Consider the following 27,039-nt stretch of genomic DNA (forward strand, 5'->3'; position numbering starts at 1 on the left):
CAACATCGGCCTGCATACCCGGTTCATGAGATCCATGAACACTGTCAGAGCATTGGTGAGTCCGAAAGGCATCACCACAAACTCATAATGCCCATAACGCATCCTAAACGCTGTCTTCTGGACGTCCTCATCTAGCACCCTCACCTGATGGTATCCAGACCTCAAATCGATCTTGGAGAACCAAGATGCTCCCTGCAACTGGTCGAACAAATCGTCGATCCTCGGCAACGGGTAATGGTTCTTGACTGTCCGCTTGTTCAACTCCCGGTAATCAATGCACATCCGGTGTGAACCATCCTTCTTTTTACAAACAAAATAGGCGCTCCCCACGGCGAGCTACTCGGCCGAATAAACCCTTTCCCCAGCAGCTCCTGAAGCTGCGAGGATAACTCTTGCATCTCTGGAGGTGCAAGACGATAAGGCACCTTAGCGATAGGCGCGGCCCCCGGGACCAAATCAATACCGAACTCTACTTGCCTCACGGGAGGCACACCCGACAACTCCTCTGGAAAGACATCTGGGAACTCTCGCACTATAGGAACCTCCTCCACTGACCTAGGCCTCATGGAATCAACCCGCGTATCCGACACGTATGCCACAAAACCCTTACAGCCCTGCTGTAGACACTGTCTCACCCTAGCAGCCGAACAAAACGCTGATCCATAACGGGTACCCTCGCCGTACACTGTAAGAACTCCCCCATTAGGGTCTTGTATGGTCACTAGCTGACGCTCGCAGTCGATAACCGCACCGAACCTACTCAACCAGTCCATGCCCACAATGACGCAAACATCCCCCATGGCAATAGGAACCAAATCAATCGGGAACTCAACGCCGAAGATCTTGAGTACGCACCCACGGATCACCTCCGTGGCATATATCGCCTTCTCGTCAGCTATGGAAACTCTCAGAGGCCGACTCAGTGCCTCGCGACTAACACTGATGTGCTGACTAAAAGCCAAGGATACAAAAGACCGACTCGCACCCGAGTCAAATAATACCAAGGTAGGAACAGAATTCACAAGAAAAGTACCTACGCATAGCATAATATAAGCATAATATTTCAACATTACAATAAATACACGAAAGAATACATACCAACCACGACATCGGGTGCTACGCGGACCTCCTCCCCGGTCAACTGAAACGCTCTTCCACGTGCCCTCGGTGCCTCGGCCTTCACTGGCCGACTCGCGGTAGCTTTGATGGCGGCAGGGGCAGATCCCTGAGGTGCTCCCGGAGCTGATCCCCGCAACAGCGGACACTCCACCTTCCGGTGTCCAGTCTGGTTGCAGTGAAAACATACTGCAAACCCCTTGGGGCAGTCCTTGGCTATATTCCCCTCCTTGCCACATTTGTAGCAAGATCCAGCTCTACACGCTCCATCATGACCCTTGCCGCACTTTCCACAAGTGCGGCCCTTCTGGCTCCCTGATTTGGGATTAGCGGGCTTGGCCTGCTTGGCTGCCGGCAGGAATTGTGCCGGTCGCCGATCCCTCCCCTGAGACTCAGCCTCCTCCCTAACCTGAGTCTCCAACTCGATCTCCCTCTTCCGGGCATTTTCATGAAGCTCGGAAAATGTCCGGTATGAGGAGTTCACCATGAACTCCTGAATGTCTCGCCACAAGATACTTAAATACCGGCTCATACGTGCCTGCTCAGTGGGCAGGTGCTCAGGGCAGAACATCGCCCTCTCATGAAACATCCTGGTAATCACCGTAACAGACTCAGTGCCCTGCTTGAGGGTCAGAAACTCCTGGGCCAAACGCTCCCTCTCCACCTGGGGAACATACTCATCGCGAAACATGGCAGTGAACCTCTCCCAGGTCACTGCCACAAGCTCAGCAGGCGAAAAGTGTGTTGTGACAAACTTCCACCAATCCTTCGCCCCCAAGCGAAGCTGGTTCAACGCGAACGTTACTCTCAAATTCTCAGGAGATGAGCAAGTGAAGAAACACCCCTCTATGTCAGAAATCCATATCATAGCCGCCACCGGGTCGTGGGTCCCATCAAACTCTGGTGGTTTCCTGTCGCTGAACTCCCGGAACAGCAACACGTCACCACCCTGCGGCCTAGCAGTAGCAACAGCTGCGGTGGCCACCGCAACAGCAGCCTCAGAAAGAGCAGCATAACGCTCGTCGAAATTCTCAATCAGCGCGGTCTTAATAGACCCGAACATCTCTGGTATCTCTGCCCTGATGACCGCAGCCACCTCCTCATGAATGATCTGTCGGATCTCCTCATCACTAGCCCCGACACCCTCCGGCATATGACGTGTCCTCACCATGATCAACCTCTGAAATACAACATATGATAAATTAGAATCCGGTCGAGCATACTCACACTCGACAACTCATCCCTCCTTGATCCTTGGCATTCCGAAGATTCTTACTTGGACCGTACACCGCCCCGGTGCTTTCAGTAGTACGGGCCCAATACTATTATCCACACCGTTTCAGTACACACCCCAAATCCTCCTCTTCGGATCCCAATTTCCAAGTACTCTATCACTCTCTAACATATTTCTCATAAGCTCCTCGTTGCTACCTATTCACTCTCAAGCATCTCATAGCAGCTCACATCTCCCTAGGCTAAGGCATCACAAATCAGGGCACTCTAGTCCTAATACGAATACCTAGCCTACTCTAGCAAGAGAATACATCATATCAATTTTCATAAACACATAATATAAGGGTATTTTGGGAAATCACCGTTCGGGCGCTGACTGATCGTACACACGTTTCTTCTTTAAATTTTTCTAAAAATATTTTACTTTTAGAAAAGTTTGGTTCTTTTTTGAAAATATATTCCAAATCCTCAGTTTGAGTTCAAATACTCCCGAAGGTGTACCCGAATCCCTCAAACCAAGGCTCTGATACCAAATTGTAACACTGTAAATTTCAAAACAAATTTTTCAAAATTTTATAAAACATAATTCATTTAATATTCAGAAAACAACTATTTAATCATTCAATCCAAGTAATACAAAATCCCAAGATCTCAAAATCATAAATCCCACGCGTGTGTACTGATCAAGCCGACGCCTTCCCGCGGTCGTCACTAGTACCTGATAAAAATAACATCAAAGACTGTAAGCACAAAGCTTAGTGAGTTCCTCAAAATACCACATATAACACATATTAGCCACTCGAGGCTATAACTCTGTGGGTCTGTGCACCAAAACTCTGTGAACCCTCAGGTTCTAACTCTATGAACCTTCCGGTTCTAACTCTGTAAACAAGCACAACATAAATCACATAGAAATAATGCAGTACAACACATAACATACATAGCATACAAATACTCTATCACATAACTCTGGTTACCTACTCAAGGTAAATTATAGTGAGAAGACTCACCTCGCGTGTCTCGGTAATTCGTAAATCCCTGAAATCACTAGTGCTCGATCTCCCGAGCTATAGTCCTCCTATAACACAATACATCTCTAATTAACACTTTCCCAACTAAGGTTGACTATCCCTTAACAAGTCAACATAGGTCAACACTGGTCAATGGTCAACGGTCAACTTTGACCGGACTCGGCGAGTGCACTATAACGACTCGGTGAGTCTAAGCGTATACAATGATTTCCCTGGGATCCTCTCTTGACACGTCGAGTATTCTCCTAACTCGATGAGTTCCACCTGGCATGAGTTGTGGGGCCACCACGACTCAACTCGCCGAGTCTCAATAACAACTCAGCGAGTCCAGCTTGACTCTGTCCACCTATCAACCCACTCTAACTCTCCCTAACTCACTGAGTCAACCCCTCAACTTGGCAAGACCACTCGTTGTGTGGTGCTGGGCAATATTCATGCTACTCGCCGAGTCTGTTCTTCGGACTCGGCGAGTCCATGCCATGCAATGACTCAAACTCGATCCAAAGGTCAGATCCGGTCCATTAACTCATAGATCCAGTCCTTCCAACCTCATTTGGCACGTAAAGTCACTATCTTGATGTACATACAACATCTATATGACCATATATAATGATTTAGTCCCAAATACCACAACTCAAGGTCATAATCTCCATTGCTCTTCATAAAGCTTGATGAGTGAGGCTCTCTGGACCTCTATGGATCCAGATCTAAAGCCTCAACATTAGAAAGGGACTATTTGGTATCAAACCATCCCAATAAAGGCCACAAGAAACCCTAAATCCAAATATACTTCATAAAATAGAGGATGAGTTGAAATAATACCTCAAGTTCGAAGATCTGAGCTTCAAATCCACAGTATAGCAATCTCCTATGCTTCCTCTTGGTTATGACCTCCTTCTCCTTGCTAAATAAACCCACAAAGGTCAAGAATGGCTTCCTTTCTCTCTTAAAACGCTCAAGCACTCTAGGGTTTCTCTCTATGGATTGGTGAGCACAAATGATGGCCATAAGGCCTTTTAAATAGGTCTCAAACCCCGAGAATTAGGGTTTGATCACACAGCATGGACTCGCCGAGTCCACTCTTGGACTCGCCGAGTTCGGGCGCGAACCCGTGCCCAATATCGCGATCCTACTTGGCGAGTTTGAGCTCCAACTCGCCGAGTCCACTCACAATTTCCAAAAATATGCCAATAATAAATACCTGGAAATTCCGGGCTATTACACAATGGTGATGTGCTTCTACAGAAAATGAGCGATAGTTTGGACATCGTGGACAGATAACAACCCAGGGCGCCGATTTTAGGGATGTCTTGACCCGGTAAGTATGTTACAGTTTGTTTTAAGGACTTCTCGATGATGATCTAATGTTTCTTTCTTCCTTTTTCAAGAATTCATCATGTGGGTTTATTGGGTGGTATGATGAACCCATGTGTGCTCGTTCCAAAGTTATAATACCAGGGCTTCTTAGGACAATCAGTAAGCTACGAAAAGCAGTGGAAGATATAAAAGATCAAGCAATTAAGCATGAAAAATAAGTGGTGAAGATCAAAGAACAAGAAACTATGCTAAAGTATTACCTAGTCTATAGCTGGATTTTTTTTCTTGTTGTGGTGGTGTTCTTGTTGTAAGTCCAAAAATGTTATGGTTATCTTTTGTAATAGGTTAGGGGTATATGTGTTTGGTTTAGCTAGTTTTTTGCAAATGTAGAACATTGTTGTAATCCAAATTAATGGTAATGAAAATTTGGTATCTATTGACCAATTATGGATTTGTTCTGTTGTTCATACATAACCTGCTAAAGATAACGTAGCATGCATCCATATGTAATTAACACAAAGCATACTAAACACATAATACCTATTACCATCTTCAAAATACATGTCATAAGTTAATTGAAAACAAAGTTATTGCAACAAAAGACATCCTACATGTGGGAATGAAAACAAAGTTGTCAAGCATAGTCAAACCAAAAGATAAAACCAACATAGTCCATCAAGTCCCTCCCTGACCTTTGCATGTCCTGGAGTTATGAACTTTGTTTCCACACTTGCTACCATGTGGGCCATGATCATGAACCTCACTGGGAGCAACATCTGACCTTTGACTCTGACTGTGACTCTTGCTTTGACTCATCTCCTCCATGGATTTCCTTATCTTCCTTTTGGGTCTCCCAGGTTGATTACGGTGTGGGGGAGGTGTGATCTGCATTGGATACTGACTTCTAGTCCACAGTTCCCGACCTTTAATTGGTTTCACCTTATACCATATGCAGTTTTCCATGTTTGTAGCCAGTGCACCATGTGGACATAAATATGGAGCTCTTGTACACAATCACCATGATCTGCTTTGTTATACAACAAAGAAATCACACGTCTGCAAGGGATACCTGTTAATTCCCATTTCCTGCAGTTGCATACCCTTTCATGGATATCAACAACATGTTGATCATTCCACGGGCCTTTGACTTGGTATTTTTCATCATCACACCAATCTGCAATGTACTGAGTAGTTGTTGCTAAATTCTTCTCCATGATCTTTGTTACTATTGGGGTGAGTGGGCCTACACACTTCTATTGCACGTTAAGGACATTTCATATCCTCTTCATCATATATTCCCTAATAAACTCAAAGCAACTGATCATTGGTTTATCTCTCCCATCAACCATATTACCATTAAACGTCTCATAAAGGTTGTTTAACAACATGTCTGTGGTTGCTCTCCCTATATAGAAAAGGGTAAAAGGGTAAAAAGGTCATAACAGGGTAAAATGGTAAAAAGTTAAAAAGGTAAAAGGGTCATAACAGGGTTAAAGGGTAAAAGGGTAAAAAGGTCATAACAGCTTACCTGTGAAATGGCTTTTTGCCCAATGTTGAGATGGTATTGACTTCTACCATTCATATGTTGAGTTGTCATATAAACTCAATTGGTGCATGTAATGGTTAAACTTTGGAACTATTGTAGCTGTTGCACAATCCCAAAGGTGATCTTTATATTCCTTAGTTCTCCATTGTTTCTTCATGTTCTCATATATGTTTGAGACAGAACCTATGCTGAGCACATGGGAACAGTTGACTAACTGCTTGTAGTAAACCCTGGCAACAAATTACACATGGTTAAAAAAATAAAGATTAAAGATAATAAAAAAGCAACCATTACCTTTTGTCTGTCACTAAAAAAAGTAAAATTAGACATAGCATGTAGATCCAAGTCATCACCAAGACATTCAAGGAACCACTTCCAAGTTTCACAGTTTTCAATCTCTACAATGGCATATGCAAGTGGGTATATGCCATTGATGGAATCTAATTCAACTACAGTTAAGATCTGTCATGCATAAGGGCCTCTCATATGAGCCCCATCTAACCCCAAGAAATCTCTTAAACAAGCTTTGAATACCCTCTTCATCCCCGCTAGACAAACATAGATTCTTTTGAAACATCTTGAAGTGCAATTCACCATGTTAGACTCTGAAATATCTCCAAGTTCTAATTTGACTGTGGTATCAGGATTGGTTTACTGCACCTCAAGGATATAGTCTCTTAGAACTTCATATTGTTTTTTGTAATAACCCACTACAATCTTTTTTTCATCTGCTTTAGCTCTAAAAACTTTATGAATTGAGAAACCCACTCCATACTTCTTCTGTAGTTGTTCTTGGAGAGCTTTAACTGGGATAGTAGGGTTGGATTCCACCAGATCCAAAATTTGTTTGGACATGAACTTTGCTATTGCAGCTCTGACCTTCCTTGTATTCATACAAGTGTGTTTGTCTTCATATGTTTTAATATACCAGTTGCTTGCATTTGTATACCTCGAGGCATGTAACATCCAAGGACAAGAAGAATCTGCTTTATCCTGACTTCACCCACCTTGATTGTCCTTTTCTTTACTTTTCCCTTTAATTTTCTCAGGTTGGGTAGGTCCACCAACTCCATCATTAGTAAATGCCACAACTCCATTAAATATGGCCTTCAATTTGCATTTGTCATGTTTTTTAAATGCAATATTCTTTTTTGTTTCCAATGCATGCATTTTGATTTTCTCTTTCAACTCTTGCTTACTGTTATACTTTTGACCTATTTTAAAATGACACTTATGAACCTCACCTAAAGAACAACTTTTTTCCTTACTTAGTTGTTTCAAAACTGCTCTTCTTTTCGTGTCCTGATCAAAATCCTCATCCATGGAATCAAAAGCATCATTGTCAATAATATCTAACTCATAAACTTCTTCATCACCCTTATGTTGTCTAGGATTCCTAGTCCTTTTATCCAAGAACTCTACTTCTATATCAATGCTCATGTTAAAATCCCTCATATCAACTTCAACATCTTCAATTACATTATCTTCATCCACCCAATAATCACTCTCATCACTATCATCTTCCTGCTTTGTTTCACTTCCTTCTTTACTTTCAACCTCACTTACATTTTGTTTTCCATTACTATCCATGTTAGACTGAGGTTGGTTTTCATTTCCATCTTGGACACAAGCATCAGTTTGGTAGTCAAAATCCCAAAATTCATTCATTTGAGGTTGGTTTTCTTCATCCATCTGAGGTTGGTTTTCTTCATCCATCTGAGGTTCATTGACATCATGCATGCCAGGGCCATTAACTCCATCAACATTGCTTTGTAGTATTTGTTGGTAGAGTCGAATATCAAAATCAATAGCTGCCTCAACAAAGTCTTTGGCTATCTGCTCAGTCTCACCAATACCATTAAAGTATATTTTCTTACTGCAAGATGCCATTACTCCATCCTTGCTCATAACCTTTCTCCTATTATATTCAGGTGATACGGATGCGACTTGAAGTACTTCATTGACTTGGATTTCAAGTTGGTTTGGTTGAGTAGGCAACACATCAGTAGGTGTAGTTATCACAGGTGTTTCCTTTGATTAGTCATCAGGAGCTTCATCATTATGTTGCACATCCTCATGTGCTTCATCTAACTGTACAAGGGTAACCTTGGTAACAGGTTTAGGATTCAAGAAATATGTGAGTAGTCTTGTTTCACCATGCTCTGTGTAGACCTTCATCACTTTGTGCTCACTAATATATTGGGAAAATTTTACAATATCTTCATCATTTCCTAAAGGGCAAAGACCAAAGTGGAAGTCTCTATTAGGCACAAGAAAATGGTAGTATATAACAGGAGGAACCCCATATCTGAAACCTTTCATGATTGCATTGAGATCATGAACTGAATACTCATCAATGTCTACCATGTCAACATAGTTGACAGTTCCGTCAATGTAACGAACATCATGATATTTAGTGAACTCACCTCCATGGTACAACTTAATGGTAAACAATGTTGGGTGTCCATCTTCAAAACAAGTAAAAAAACACTTTAGGTGGAGTTACGTCAAAAAATTCAATAAATCAATAGATGTAAAAGGGAAAATTATGTACAATAAACAACCTTGGGGTTGAAGTGTGTGTTTAACAACCTTACGTGCCACATTGGTATGTTCATCCACCGATATTCTCACCAAATCGCAACTTAACTGACACAACAAATTTTGTGTCTAGGGATTTTATTGATCTTGGTTAAAGAACGACGATCTACTTTATTGAGGAGGAGACAAACTGCTTTTGTTTAGCTTTAATGGGAACGGGTACATGGATGAATGGACTAAAATACCCTTAAGTGAGAGGGGCATGGGAAAAGTAACGGGAGCTTGGTGGTAGCTGTTAAGCCGTTGGACCAAACATGCAACAAAATGAAACCATTGGACCATCCTTGCAAGCCAAACCCATTTTGGACCAAACGTGCTAGTTTTGACATGCCATAGGGACCAAATTTGCAATTTTTTATTAGGGTTAGGATACATATATTTATTCTTATATTGTAATAACAATTAAATCCTTAAAGATCTTGAACTTTGGTAGCAAACGCCACAAGTGTCGCGCCTCTAATGGCTCACAAACAAACCAAGCAACCAAGGATTACAATGGAGAGAAAGATGGGAAGTAAAAATTCGGCCATAAGCCTTTTTTTGGAGTGAATGGGACGAAATCCAACCTATAGGGGTTTATATAGGTGATAAGGAAGGTTTAGGATAAGACAGGTGTATCTTAGATAACCCTAATCCCTTAACTTCCTCCCTAAGGCTTCCAAGGTGCCCTTAGAGCCCAAGGAAACCCTAGGACACTCTAGATTTCGTTCCCCATCTCTACGGGAGGTTTTAGAATTCTCAATGCTCAACTTTTGAACATTGTCACCTTTAGTCCCTGCAATTTCAATTAATTCTTTTAATCCTAAAAGTAATTCCAAATTAATTTCTGATTTAATATTAATTAAACAATATGATTTCTAATTAACATATTATATCCATAATCTGTTAATAAATTATTTATATTGATTTGAAATTAATTTATTAACCAAGTAATAAATTAATAAATCACTTTTCTCTCTCCAACAATTATCGTATTTCAATTGCCATGTTTGAAGGCAACCCAAAAGGACATTGCTACTATCAATTCAAGTACATAGCAATTATAATTATGGGATTAGACACCTAATCCAACAGTCTCCCACTTGGATAAGTCTAATAACTATAGTTGCAAGTATAACTTCAAAAATTGACTAGCAATTTTAGCTACCAAAAGCCACTATCGAACTCTGTCCTAGTCAGTAACATGTCCTTAGATAAGTGATCAAATATTCCTCCATTGTACAAGATATAATATGGACATGAGACATGGACTATAATTTATCTCTATCGAATAGTTGTTTCCCGATTTCCGATTTAAGACGACTGACAACAGACTACAATTGAACACATCAACTTAGTCTAGGCTTGGCCAAGCGCTTAGGGTGTCATCACTAAATGATGTGTGTATGGGATTTTTTTTACTGAGATTGGATTGTGTTTGAGAAAAAGTAATAAAAGGATATATTTGATAAACAAACTAGACATGTAGCTTGTAAATCTGAAGACAAACTAAGACCTATGAGTTTGAATTCGATCAACTCAACGATCACGTCCAAAATATAATAATTTGTGAACTATGAAAATAATTCAAAGTGAACAAAAGGGTTCTTTGATTAAAATTTGTGCCTTATCTTTCCCATTCATAAACTTGGCTTTATATAAAGCCTTTATTACAAACTTGGTAGTTACAAGCCAACCAACCAATTATTCATTAAAACTAGTAAATTAAATTTAAGGAAACTCTTGAAATAACCCAAAAAAACACCCAAGACACTTAAGACACTTATGAAGCCTTAAAAATGTAGCCCTAGCCTTCATGCAACCCTAATTCAATTTGTGGCTTAGCATGTACAACCCAACCATTGAGCCCAAACCACCTTCTAGACCACTAGTAATCACTAATCCATCACCTTTTGGGCTTTCATGATCCATGCATGAATCATCCCCTCCCCCTTTGAAAGGAATTTTCCATAATTCATCAAGTCCATCATCATCAAGATAAGGTGAAAAATCTCCCATATTAAAGTTAGCAAGCACTCTATAGTCTCCTTCTAAATCTACCTTATAAGCATTATCATTGACACGTGACACCACTTTATAAGGACCTTCAACTCTTGGCATCAACTTGTTTTTCCTTTTTTTAGGAAAACTTTCTTTCCTCATATGCACCCATACAAAGTCACCATATTGAATGACATGTGGTTTCTTATTCTTGTTGGACTTCTGTTTGCACAACTCATTCACAGCTTCAATCTTCTCACGAACTTGTTGGTGTAGTTTCAGCATGGCCTTCAACTTGTCATTAGCATCCTTGTGAACCAATTCATCCTTTGGCAATGGGATCAAATCCAAAGGCATGTAAGGATTCACATCATACACCACCTCAAAAGGAGAGTGACCTATAGAATAAGTAGGAGAACAATTATAGGCAAATTCGGCATGTGCAAGTTTGATGTCCCAATCTTTTTGAGTTTTGCTAACCAACCCTCTCAACAAAGTACTCAAAATTCTGTTAGTCACCACTGTTTGCCCATCGGTTTGTAGATGATGGGGTATACTAAAAGGTAACTTAGTACCCACTTTCCTCCATAAATTGTTCCAAAAGTAACTTAGAAACTAGGAATTCCTATCAGAAACTATTGTTTTACGAATACCATGCAAACGAACCACCTCTTTAAAGTACAAAACAGCCACATTAGATGCATCAATAGTTTTATGACATGGCACAAAGTGAGCCATTTTTGAAAACCTATCCACCACCACCATAATGGAATTGTTCCCCCTTTGAGTTATAGGCGAAGCCATAATGAAATCCATGGACACATCTTCCCATGGACGAATAGGGACTGGCAAAGGAGTGTAAACACCATGCTTCAAAGTTGTTTTCGCCATGTGATATGTAACACACTTGCCCATTATGTTGGTTACATCCCCCAACATCTTCGGCCAAAAGAAATGTACTTTAAGCACCTACAAAGTTTTGGTAATGCCAAAATGACCAGCTAAACCACCGCCATGAGCTTCACGAATCAGCAACTCCCGTATTGCATGTGTTGGGACACAAAGGCGATTTCCTTTGAATAAAAAGCCATCTTAAATCACAAATTCACCACTAGGACCACCTGCACATCGAGAGATGTAGTAGAAAAGTTTCTGTATAGTGCAATGTTAAAAGAATGGATGGAAAATATGAGATCATATTTATTGATTATGAGAATGTAAATTGTTTTTACAAGTCGGGCATCTACATCACGAATAGTTTATGTATTTGTATTTTTTTTTCATTTTTTTTTCATGTATTATTCTTAAAGAATGTTTTTTATTCTTTTCAAGAATGTTCAAATTATTTTAAAGAAAATGTAAATTATGCATTTTTTAATCATGAATTATTCTTCAAAAAATGTCATTTATGTACTCATAATTATTGTCATTATTCCTCAAGAATGACATTATAAATAAATATAAACAAGTAAAACCTAATTTTTTTTTTCCTGAGCCTAAGAATGGATAAATGTGAAGAAGTAAAGCCTAATTCTTTTAAAAATATCTTAATTATATACATATAAATATAATAGTTCTTTAAGAATGTTTCGAATAACCTGTTGTTTAAAGTTTGATCAACATAATGTTTAGTTGGCGATTTTCTGACAATTGGATTAATTTATAAAAATATTACGTTGAATATTTAATTGTTTGATTTTTTATTAATTACTTTGATTTAGATGCCTAAAATATAGCTAAAATTGTATTTCTCTCTCTTATTAAAATAACATATTTACTCTTATAATTAACTAAGACCAATTATAGAATAAGTCTTATTCCATGTTAATAACATGCACTCTGGAATCACAACCCTTTATTTTTTTTTATCTAATAGACATGATTTACTCATACATTCATACAACACTTATGATTCATATTTAATCCTAACCCATATATATATATATATATATATATATATGTATATATATATATATATATATTAAATAGAAAACATCATAGAGACTCAAAACGCGAAAATAAATCACAATTATCCAAATAATTAGATTTTGGCTAATATATGAGAGACAATTTATATAAATTTAAAATTTATATATATATATATATATATATATATATATATATATATATATATATATATATATATATAGGGTTAGGTTCACGTGAGACGGCTTAATTTTGCGAGACCGTGAGACACATTTTTTTATTATTTTTTATTTATTTTTTGTTTTTATATTTTTTTTAGTTAATTCAAATTCCGAAAATAATATTTAAAAAAAGAATTTTTTGATTTTTCCATTTATTTTGTATTTTAAAATTATTTTTAGAATATGTACAGTGTAATATTCTATTTAGAATATTTCACGTATGTTTCAAAAAAAAAGATTTTTTTTTATTTTTTTTTAGTTAATTCAAGTTCCGAAAATAATATTTAAAAAAAAAAATTTTTAGATTTTTCCATTTATTTTGCATTTTAAAAAATTTAACTCTTAATTTCCATTTAAGTTGAAATTTATATTATTGTACATATTTATTTTATAGCGGGGAGGATCCTGTTGATGCTATGACGTTATTATTAAACACATGGCTTATAACAAGAAACTTGAAAACATTATTCGAGGGATGTGGCAACAAGATGATATTGTGGGTAGTGATTAACGACGAAGACAACAAGGGGACCGAGGATGACAATCATGGCCAATACAATGAGGATGACTAATTTATGTTTAATTTTATATTTTTTTATGTTTTAAGCACGTGTGAAAAAAACTAAATTATATTAAAAAATTTATATAGTATCGTAGTTTCTGCATAGAATTTTATATATACTAAAATAATAGATTTTTTTTAATTAGAAAAAAAAAAAAAGCAATCTTTAGTGGCGAAAAATAGGAATTAGTGACGAGGAATTAATAGGGACCCATGAGCATTGGCATGTCGCCACTAAATCATTTAGCCTTTGTTGGTCTTTAGCAGTGAAAAATATGTTCCCTAATACACAAATTTTGAAGTGTTTTTTGGTGTGTATATATATATATATATATATATATATATATATATATATATATATATATATATATATATATATATATATATATATATATATATATATATATATATATATATATATATATATATAGGATTAAGTTATTTTGTTTTTAGTAAGTATTGTGTGCTAGAATGCACATATCTGGACCAACGGATGAAATTAATCAATGAACATGATTTGAAAGTGTATAATATTACAATAAGGTAACATGTACTATATAATCACATAATTTTTAACAAAAGGGTATTTTGGACAATTAGCTACATTTATAAAAGGAAATTTTCGGATTTTTAGGGATAATTAATTCTCTTAATTTAAAAAAAAATATATATGAATTTTTTAATTAATTCAATTTCAATTTTTACCGATTTTATTCTATCAGAATGTTTTTTGTTAGAATGATACTCTTTCAGAATTTTATTCTAATAGAATATATTTGAAGAAAAACAAAATTCTTGAATAAGATGTTGAAAAATAACAAACATTCTAATATATTTTTATACATCCGAACTTAAATATAAATTCATACATATTTTTACAAACTAAAAGTCTTATACATTTTATTATTTTAATATAGTTATAAAGTATTCTAAAAGAATATCAAAAAAAATGAATAACATTCTTAAAAAATAACAACATTCTGCTAGAATACTCTCGTTCTTCATGTTTTCTTCTTGAATTCTTGAATTCTGAAAGAATATTGCTGTTTTTGGATGTTGAATCCTGAAATTCTGAAAGAATATTGTTGTTTTTCTACATTCTTTAAGAATAAAGTATCACATATCTTTTTTTCATAAGTTTCGTCATCATTCTTGCATCAAACTAACATACATTAAATTCCAACAGAATATTCGAATCATGAATATCTGAAAGAAACGCATGTTCCTGCTTACATCACCACAAAAAATACACACCAAAGGAAAAATTGGGTTAACAACCGATGGCCACCGATCGACTTCTTATTCTTAAATCTTTAAAGGAAAAATCCATGAAAAATTGAAGAAAATTAAGAAAGAAATATACGTGGGGTTAAAGAACAAAAACCCAATGACACTTTGGGGCCATTCTCGAAGCTGTTAGGGAGGACAGAATGGAAACAATTGAAATTGGAAGGATTTTGTTGTTCAATGATAGGATTCATTGATACAGAGATGAAAATCTTTCTTCCAATTATCAACCATAAAACCCTACATATCTCAGTCAATTTCAATTCCAGATGAATTCTATTTTTTATAACTCTAAAAACCGAATTTAATACAAAAAGTAATGAACACACCTTAGGATAGAGTAATGGAAATAGAAAGGGAACTCCCGTCTACTTTCTCCTTCCTCCTCTACGTTGTCGTCTAGAGTCGCCACTTTTTGCCGTCTCTACACCACCATCCGCACTAGAGGTAGCGTCATAGACAAATGATATAAAAGACTTTCTTCGTAATGTGGAATCCTCACCAATTGGAGTTCGCTTACCTGATGAAGATAAAGGTTAGGGTTCAGTGGTCATTAACCGATCGGTAAATTGAATATGAACCGAAAGGAAAAGTGAAAGAAGTCGTAAGAAACCCGTGGGATTCTTACTTCGTATCCTGTATTGACGACCGATTGAGGAGGATGAACACCAATGGCGGCTAAAGCCATTGGTTGCCGATTTGAGTTCGGGGAAAGTGAATACTCGAATAAGAGAAACTAGGTCAAATATATTGATTTTATTTCCTTAATTGCAGGATTTTCAATTAAATGATCCCTTAATTAAAAAGTACAAAATGTCTAGAATACCCTTAAATGATTTATTTAATTGTTTATTATTTCTTGAATTCTCATTGGTGCATTTAGGCACACAATACTTGCTAAAAACATTTGAACCTAGCTCTCTCTCTATCTCTCTCTCTCTCTCTCTCTCTCTCTATATATATATATATATATATATATATATATATATATATATATATATATATATATAGAGAGAGAGAGAGAGAGAGGTAGAGGTAGAGGTTTATTGGAGACCACCTATCTTTTATGAGACATAAGGACCAAATTTTAGCTTTTGATCAAATTTGATCTTGTGGCTCATACAAAAAAGGGATCAACACTAATTAATCTAATTGATTAGTTAATTAGGGGTAGATTAGTCACTAGGTTAAATTTAAGATGATCAGATATCATATTAGCATCATTTTCACGTCATCAAGAAATAATCTCATCTATTTCGGTTTTTCTACAAACTTATTCGATGGATCAACATACATTGTTCGTCATTTCACTTTGATCGATCTTCTATCTCCAATCTTATATTCTTCCAACCGATAAGCGATTTGAGTTGCATATTTATCAAACGATGCTAAATTGTAGCTTTTAAATTCGTGATTTTTGTGTTTTTCGAGTACATGTTCTTCATTCTTCCACATCTACAATTGATAATATGAGTGATTGATGTTTATGTTCATCTATCGACATTAGCAATTCATTAGAAGATTGTGATCCATTTTAACTTTGTGATCGTCAATTTTGGTAGAGGTTCAAGTGTTCAACGATTTCTGCAAATCTTCATCTTCAACAATTGTTTACGATCTTTCAAGCTGTGATTTTTACAACGTCATGAATTCATTAATTAATGAAGGTTTGAGTTTTCATCGCTTTCACAATTACTTGCATATAACATATTCAATTTTTAAATTAGTTCACGAATTGAATCATCAAGCTATTATCGATTTCTCCAATTTAATTATGTATGATTTGTGATTTCATCAATCAAACATGATCTATTGTTGAATTTGTTTGACCTAGAAAACAATTTGTTTAATTTGTTTGGCCTAGAAAACAATTCATTTGATTTTTAACTTTCATTTAATCATTATGTTTTTCAGCAATATGTCATCTGTTTGCTTTTCATTAACATCATCTTGGTGATAAGTTCACGTTACTGCATATTTGTACTTATAGAATATTGTACATACATTTATATATCAATAATGATAATAGTTATCGATGATTTGGATATGCATGACATCGAAAACAATCATCTCGATGATGAAAATCATCGGTTCGGTTCTAATCATTCAGAGATTCTTCATAACGAGGAAAATGGATCGGAAACCTAAGGTAATTTTGTTAAAATTTACTTCATATCATGATTTGATAAATTGATCAACGTTTAAGTTTTCATTACTTTCATTGTTAGTTGCATATAACATATTCCATTTTTAACCTAGTAACAGTTATGGATGATTTAGATATGAATGACATCGGAAACGATCATTATGATGAAGAAAATCATCAATTGAGTTCTGGTGATTCAAAGATTTTGCATAATGATGAAAATCAGTCGGAAACCCAATGTAATTCTTTTATTTATATCAGTTATTCTTATAGAATGATGTTGCTGATAAGTTCATGTTACTACATATTATTTTTATAGAATAATGCACATATAAAATTGTGGTGTTTTATGATTCCGGTCATATGAATGCAAATTATTCTGATTATATGTTAACATGGTGGTATACTCTTTTTTGTAGTTCAAAGTGAGAATGTTGCAGCACAATATGGCTTTTGAAAACAATTCATTGGAGCTGGTGGTTCTTACTTTTGGATTCTAGAGGTTGAAGCTAGTTGCATACCTCCTATGGGTTAATTTTTTAAAGATATGAAAGGTGCTTTTAAGTGGTATAAAGGATATGCATTAAGATCTCATTTTGATATTAGAAAATCAACAGAGAAGGAAAAAATGGAATCACAACTTTGAAATATTTTGTACATAATAGAGGGGGATTGCCAAACACTTTTACTCTAGACATGATTAGTGATGATCATCACAAGTGATTGAGAAATAGTAATTGTAAACACACAAATTCCAAAGTTTTTGTTGCATTCAAGCTTATAGTAGATTCTTCAGAAGTTTACATGTGCTGCTTTGAACAACAGCATAACCACAAATTGATCAATCAAGATTGTATGCATCTTTCACAAGCTAAACGAAAGTTGGATTTTTTAATCAAGCTTTTATACATAAGCTTTCGATTGCAAAGGTAGGGATAACTACAACATATAGGCTAATGTGTCTTATAAAAGGAGGATGTGAATTTGTTGGTGGATTAGAGATAAATTGGAAATTTTTTTACACGGGATATAAATTGTTACATTGGGCTACTGAAGCAAATTTGTTGATTACAAAGCTTTAGAATCGTAAAGAGAATGTTAAAAATTTTACATACGACTACTGATGTGAAAGAAGTAGTTAAATGCTCTCGTTTGGGCCGATGATGCTTCAAATCAAAATTTTGAGTTAATTGGGGACGTTGTTTCGTTTGACACAACATATCATACAAACAGATATATATTCTAGAATTATAAACATTTTTTAGTTATATATTCTAATGGTCTTTATTTGTGTTGTTTTTAGGTATTGTATGGTTTTTGTACCTTTTACTGGCATTGATAATCACAAAAGGTACATTACATTCGAAGCTGGTTTGATATGTAGAGAAGATACAAATTCATATATTTGATTACTTCAGTCATTCTTGAAGTGTTTTGGAAAAGCCTCAATCATGATCGTGACTGATCAAGATCCAATACTGGAAAAACCTATTGAGATAGTATTGCCACACACAAAACATAGATTTTGTATGTGGCATATCACAATTAAACTTCCATTGAAGGTAATAACATTTTTCATTGTTTTTGTATATTATGCTTTATTGTTTGTTACATATTCTAATTTGAATTTTCAATATAAATATAACATTATTGTTATATTCTTATCAAAATATTTAATGAAATATTTTTTTGTAATTAGAATAATATATCAAGTGAAATATCTTTTTATACTGTATTATATTCTAACAGAATAATATATTAATTGTTTTTTAATGTATGCTGGGAAATAATGAATGAATCGAATTTTAAGGTGGACTTCAATAGTATAGTATGGGAATCCAAAATTGCTATGAAAGATTTTTAAATGAGATGGGATGCATTAATGGTAAAATATAAATTACAAGACAATAAATGGATGAAGAATATGTTTTATTTGAGAAGCAGTTAGATTCCAACCTATTTTAAAGATGTACTGATGTCGGGTCTAATGAGAACAACTTCTCGGTCAGAAAATGAGAATTCGACATTCAATAGGGTATCACATAATGGTTATACTTTAAAAAATTTCATGAATGCTTTTGATTCTATTATGGAAAAGAAAATGAATAGTCAGATCAGATTTGATTTTAATACGTGTAATATAATTCCAATCATCAAAACACCTCTTAAAGATATGGAGAAACATGCATCTATGGTATACACCAGGAGTATTTTTCTCATGGTGCAGATGAAGATTTTTCTTTCACATATTTCTTGTTCATAGAAGAGTGATACTTCAAGCGTTGTTTCCGACATATACATTGTCAAACATAAAAACGACAAATCTATCAAAGAAGAAGATAGTAGTTGACAAAAAAAAAGTTGTCATCGATTGTGAATGAATTTTTTACAAAAGTGAAGGTGATTTTGAGATTATGTTGACATTTTATAATTCTAATATTATAACTTTGATTACTAAATTATTGTCTTCATTTTTTTTATATTATTCTAATTTTTCTTTTTTAGAATATATTTAATATTCTAATACTTTTGAAAACTATTCTATTTTTTCTTTTTCGAATATACTTAATATCCTAATACTTTTGAAACAAAGTGAATTCAATAAAGAAGATTTAACGATGAAATGTTCATGCATGCTTTTTGAGCGATTTGGAATTTTTTTGTAGAAACATCTTTTGTATTCTAAAGATTTAGGACATACAAGAGATTCCGTTAAGATACATTCTTAAGAGATGGAGAAGAGATAGTATCCCTACCACAATTTTGAAAAGGACGTTTAGATATGGCGATTTGTCTGGAAACGTTGAAAATGTTGCATACAAAGCTTTTTCCATGCTTGTCTTCATTATGTAATGATAACAAGAAGTTAGAAGAGTTAATGCTTGTCTTCCTTACCCTATTTTGTAACTATCACATAATTACAATTCAGCCCCTCTAGTTTAATTGATTACATTTGATCACAAAATTAATTCTTAATTAATTATTGACCAATATTAATTAAACAAACATGATTTCTACTTTAATATATTATTCTTATAACATATTAATAAATCATAATAACCTCTTTCTCTATTATTTCTCCAGTCAAGTTGCTTTGGTAAAGGCAACATAAAAGGACTATGCACAATCGGGTCAAATATTTACCAAATATGGTTATTGGCTTAGACACTAATCCAACAGAAGTAAGTATCTCAAACTACGTAAGATATACAAACTATAAATATAATGGGACTAAAACTCTCTAACGTAACATTTTTCGTACAATTATACTTTGAATATTATAATATTTTTATAAAAGTATAAATACAGTCATACTTACTAGTTCATTGTCATAACAGTAACAAAACAAAACGTATTAAGATAAGTTGACTACTACGAGTAAGCCTCGGGGTATCTAATCAGATCGGGGATGAATATAGTCTGATCGACTATATTTTTCCGGGATGTGACTAACTTATGCTGAGGAATGGTCGTAGTGAATAATGTGTCTAAACTTACCAACAAACCATACAGAGAACATTTAACATACAAATTTAAAATACTATAGGAGTATTTTATGATACTATAAAACTGCACACTTAGATTCTGATCATACCACTTACCCCTATTCTCGCATAAACTCTTTGGCAGGATTTCACGTACCCGAAGATCCCTATTTCCCCAACCAGGGAAATGGTGGTTGGATTAAGGAGGACCTAGACGAAGATCCTAAGGAGAATTCAGAGGAATAAGAGGAAGAAGAAGAAGTCGAGGAAGACACCGATTTAGAACTCAAAGTTTACAATCCACCTCCCATCGTCCAAACCCCCTGATGGAACTTCCAGGGCCTAGTGCCCCGATGGGCAGTAGACTTGAAAGAATTAAACATGCAAAACTCTAAATTGTTCATTAAAAGAACTTATTTCACTTTAAGTTGAGCTTGAGTAAGAGCTCAAGAAAATGTATCTCCTATCAATTCAAATTATTGGATGGTCTCTCACCCATTTTATCAATGATGGATAAATAAAATCATATTGCAAGTTCAATTTGAATATTGAATTATTAAAATTTTGATTGAGTATCTGTTTTGTTTTTTCATATTGCTCCCCGTGAATAATTAGATCAAAAGTAAAATTCTCCCCATGGAAAGGATCACAATTATTTGTGTTCTCTCTTGCACATGAGCATTACTAACATTATTTGTTTCTTGATAATTTAAGATTTCAGATGAATTTGGAATGAAATCGAGAACATCATTATTTGAATGTGAATTGGAATTTTCCACATTCTCGCCATCAACACAAATAGTAGTTGATTTAAAAAATTAAGAATTAGATGTATGTTCATGAGTTTCAACATTCTCGATTGCCTCATTAACAAGCTTTAATAAATCATCTTCTTTATTATCTTTGTATTTTGATTCGGAAGTGATTGCCTCCTGTGGTTCATCAAAAAGATCTTGGAAGTCCTCATAAATAGTCATGAGAGGACTTGGTTATGAACAAGATGATGGAAAGATATCATCACTTTGAACAATTGGATTTTGTTGAGAATTTTTAACAAATTAGACATCGAACATAACATAATGGATTTCTTGAATTTTCTTGGATTTAATTTTGAGAACACTAAAAGCTTTGGATGTTAAATAATATTCCAAGAAAATTCCTTCATCATCTTTAGCATCAAACTAGTTTCAATGTTCCTTTGAATTATAGATAAAGCACATAGAATCAAAAGCATGAAAGAATATGATGTTGGGTTTGTAATTGTTTAAGATTTTGTAAGGAGTAATTGAAAATCTTTTATTGATATAATGCATGCCCAATTGCTTCTACCTAAATGTATAAAGGAAGATTTGCAAAAGATAACATCATCCTTGCAGCTTCACTAAGTGAGTAGTATCATCTTTCAATAATGCGATTTTGTTGTGGAGTATAAGGAGATGAAAAGTTACGAATTATCCATTTGTTGGTTAAGAAATTTTCAAATACTTGATTTTTCAATTGGATGCAATTCTCACTTTGGAACTTCCTAATTGGCTTTCGAAACTACAACTCTATCTGTTTCATAAAGTCAATCATCCTTTGTGTTGTCTCAAATTTATGTTTATGAAAATACACTCATGTAAATCCTGAAAAACCATCAACAACAATCAAAATATATTTATTATCTCCATTACTATCAATTGAAGATGGAACACATAAATCGGTATGAATCATTTCAAGTGTCTTATGATTTTTAGTATTTATAATTAAAGAAAGACTTTTACTACTTTGCTTTACCATTTCGCAAGCTGCACACAAATGTTCTTTATCATACTTGAGAACTGGATAGAAGATCACCAAGAACAAGCTTGTTGATATATTTGAAATTAAGATGCAAAAATCTCTTGTGCCACAACTAGCTATCATTAAAACATCTTTTTGCAAGCAAGTAAATTGATGGTTTTCTACTATCGACTTCATATCAAGAGGACACATTTCACTTTTTTGCTTAGATTTCAAAATAACTTTTGAACTATCGTTTTGTATGATCCCAAAACCTTCCTCGTCAAATGATACCTTCAATCTATTAAGGAATAAAATATCAACGATATCTTTTATATATTTAGAGTCAATCATGTGCTAATTCTCAGTTAATTCATAGTTGTACATTACTGTATTAGTTCCTAATTTAGTGCTTAGGGTTGCTGTCATATTTTGGCTATATAAGCCACGCTCCTGTACAGTTTTATTTAATGTAATACAATACACAATTCAATATACTCTATTGCCATATGGTATTAGAGCCCTAGCTGCACTTACGAGACTTTGATCCTGCTTTTAACAACTGCTTCTGTTCATCTCAATTAGGGTTCATCAATGGCCTCCAAATACACCCAAATCACCGCAGCTACCCACCTGACTACCAAACTCACATCTCACAACTATCCAGTGTGGCGAAAATAAGTTAAAGCAACCCTCATCAGCCTCGAATTTGAAGACTTTATTGTCGGCAATTCCAATCAACCACCGAGAGAAATCAAGGACAAAGATGGAAAATTCATTACAAACCCTGACTATCTTCCCTGGTATCACAAAGATCAAATGATCCTCAGTGCAATACTAGGAAGTTGCTCAGACTCAATTCAACCACTCATCTCATCAGCATCCACAGCCCGTGAAGCATGGGAGAGACTACACTCAAGCTTTGCCTCGTTTTCTAGATCTCGCATCATATCTAAATCTAAGCTAGCCAAGAACCCTAAAGGAAATCGCTCAGTCACTGAATTCCTCCAGGAGATGAGAAAAATTGCATATGATCTTGCTTTAGCCCGAAGCCCCATATCTGAAGAAGATCTCATGGTCTATATCCTATCACAACTAGCGGACGTCTACAACACTATTGCAGCGGCAATCAAGGTGAGAGACAACCCGCTTTCTTACTCTGAATTGTTCAACAAACTCACAGACTACGAAAGAGCACTCAAAGACACATCCTCTATGGTCGAATCAACACCTCTCATAGTGAACTATACCTCTCGACAACAGGGGTCCAACTATCGCAACTCTGCCCCACGAAACAATTGATCCTATCACTCAGTCAGTCAACATGGAGGACATCATCGCACCTCCAGAACTAATGATTTTTGCCAATATTTTAATATACCAGGTCATCTCACAAGAGATTGTCCCAAGCTTGCTAGATTTTAAGAGAAAACAATGTCACCACTGACAAAACCACAACACTAGTAGCAAATGTCACCACTTCAGCTCCTGCCTCACCTTCTTGGTTGGTTGACACACGTGCCTCAAACCACGTCACTTCAGATAAACACACCCTTCATCAAATTTCAGAATATGGTGGCCCAGATGAGATTGTACTTGGCGATGTCACATGTTTATCAATATCTAATATTGGAAACACATACATCAACACACAACATAAACAATTACTTCTGTCCAATGTTTTACATGTTCCTCGCCTACGTAAAAATCTTGTTTCTGTCTCTCAATTATGTGATATTAATCGTGTTTCGGTGGAATTCTTTCCATCTCATTTTTTTTGAAGGATCTACGCACGGGGGCGCGTATAACGTGAGGAGAGAGAACTGAAGGGGTCTATCACTTGAAATCATCTCCCAAGCTCCAAGTCCATGTCACCCTCAAGCATACTCCTCTTGGTCTCCACCACAACCTAGGACACCCATCTCGGCATGTTTTTAAGTCTATTGTTTCTACACTAGGTCTAGGCTCAAAGTTTTTGTCAAATGTTCATTGTCCTTATTATTGTATCAATAAAAGTCATAAATTACCCTTTGGTCCCAACTCGTTTGTTGCCACTTAACCACTTCAACTCATTTACTCAGACGTATGGGGCCCTGTTCAAAAATCCATTGACAACTATACCTATTATGTTATATTTGTTGATTATTTCACCAAATATGTCTGGTTATATCCCATAAAACACAAAAGTGATGTAGCAAAACTATTTCCACCATTTAAAGCACTTGTTGAAAAGTACTTTCAACACCCCATCCTTTCTTTATTCATTGATAATGGTGGTGAATATCAAAGCCTCCTCCCGTTTCTACAAACTCATGGAATCTCCCACTATACCACCCCTCCCCACACTCAAGAACAGAATGGTATTGCTGAACACCGTCACCGACACATTGTCGAAACCGGTCTAGCTTTGCTATACTATGCCAGCATTCCGTTAGCATATTGGTCTCATGCATTCCAAACTGCAGTGTACCTGATCAATCGTCTTCCCACTGCTATCCTCCACAAGAAATCACCTTACGAGTGCCTCTTCCATCAACAACCCAATTACTCTAAACTAAAACCTTTTGGATGTCTATGCTACCCTTGGCTCAGACCATATACCACATCCAAACTTCAACCCCGATCTAAACCATGCCTATTCCTCGGTTACTCCTCCTCCAAGTCCGCATTTAAATGCTATGACCTCGAAACAAAAAAACTATACCATTCCAGACATGTAGAGTTTGTCCCTGATCACTTTCCAACCCATACACTTAACAAAACCAACCCGCTACCCACACCTGACATATTCCTTACTCCACACTCATCTTCTGAACAAGACACCCATATCCCACTTGCACCTGCAACCACTTCCCTACACACCACTCCACCCCTTATACTATCAACTCCTAAAAACCACATAACACATGATGATCAACCTCCATCTCCAGGTGCTGCATCACCCTTGTCACCACTCTCCCTAGCTGAATCATTACCCACAAACTCTCCAACCAACAACTCCTCACCATCACCTCACATCACTCCCTCACCATCACTAGAACCACTACCTACCTGGTGTCCTCGTAAACTCAACTCCAAATACTACAACCCTCTTTTTATTAACACCACCACATTACACCCGATTCCACCCTCTATCAAGCCTCATACTCATGTATAAACCCTTAAAGATCCTCACTGGCATAAGGCTATGGAAAATGAGTTCAATTCTCTACTCACCAATGGCACATGGGAATTAGTTCCAAAATCCTCTCACACTCCAATTGGATGCAAATGGATCTTCCGTATCACAATTCAATATACTCTATTGCCATACAATCTAGGATCTATAACAAGTTAAGAAACAATAATTAGAATATGTTTTAATCATTCTAAAAAAGCAAAATTTCAAATTGTTAATTTCCTATTTATTATCATTCCATATCCATTAATTTTTCCAGTTACACTGTTTCCATATTTAACTCTTCCAGCATCCTTTAGGCTCCCAAATTTCCTTGGTTCCAAATTTTTTTACTGTCATGTGACATGAGAAACCACTATCAACATTCAATTCTGAATCATATTTCTCATCATGCATCAACTGTAAAATTACACAAGTTTAGGAACCCTAACCAACTTAGGTCTTTGTGAGAATTCCAATTTTGAAACAGATATAAGAAATATCATAGACTTATCAATCCAAAAGGATTGCATAGTTACAACTATGTTCTCATGAAGTGTTTTCTTAAAAACACGAGTTTTATTGTCACAAAGATTTGTCTCAACAAATTGAACTTTGTTTTAACTAAATTCTTTGATTTTCTTTAATCCCCTTCAAAAATTCTTCTTCTTTAGTTTTTAGTTTGTCGAGTACTCTTTTAAAATAACTTCATTTTCTGAAATTGATTTCTTTTGAGCAAAAGTTTTTTTTCTTTTAAAAAATGAGGTGTTTGTTTTTGAACCTTTTGAATAAAACGAATTAGGACAAAATTGAGATTTTAAAATTTTCACTTGTGAAGAAGTTTCTTTTTCACTACAATATCCTGAAGAATTGGAAAACTTTCAATCACTCTTGTGAAAATTAGAACTTGATGCAACATTTTTTTTATCAACATCACACGAAGATTTTTTTTTTCCAAAAACTTTTTCGTTCTTTGAAATACTTTTTGTATCTCACATTCACCGCTTTTCACTTTTCTTTCTTTAATTTTTCTTTTTGAATGCAATTATTTTCCGTTTTTTATTTTGCTTTTTTTCTTTTCTCAACAATCTTTTTATAATTTTTTTTTTCACAATTTCATGATTTTTGAAAAAAATTCTTCTAAATTGCTTTTCTTAGTTTTAGTTCTGTCTACATTGTCAAATTTTTGTAAACCGTTCACAACATTCAGTGGTTTTGAAATGTACCCTAATTTAATTATCCAAGAAGTACTTTCTATAAAACCTTTTGTTTCCTCGAAATTATCAAATGATTTAGACCAAAAACAATCCTCACTAGAATTAATATTATCAGTCTTAACTATTGATGTCAATTTTGTAGTATCCTTTTTGTTCAATCCAAATTTAACAAAAAGTTAATTTAGAATTGATTGCACCTTCAAAAAAATCACATATGGTTCTCTTAAGGTGTTTAATCCTTGAATTATGACAATTGCTTCAAATTTAATTGAGTTAACAGAGATTAATGTTCATTTTCATTCAACATATTTCACAAAAGAAGACCAATCAGTTTTATCTTCAGTAGAGATTTATCTCATTTCACTTTCATTGAAATTGGAATCATTTACATTGGATTGATTATATTCCTACTTAAATTTATGATATAATGAGTTATACATCTCTATTGAATTT

This window comes from Lactuca saligna, chromosome 4 (genome assembly GCF_052625555.1).
Source record: "Lactuca saligna cultivar CGN05327 chromosome 4, ASM5262555v1, whole genome shotgun sequence".
In the NCBI taxonomy this organism is placed as follows: domain Eukaryota; kingdom Viridiplantae; phylum Streptophyta; class Magnoliopsida; order Asterales; family Asteraceae; genus Lactuca; species Lactuca saligna.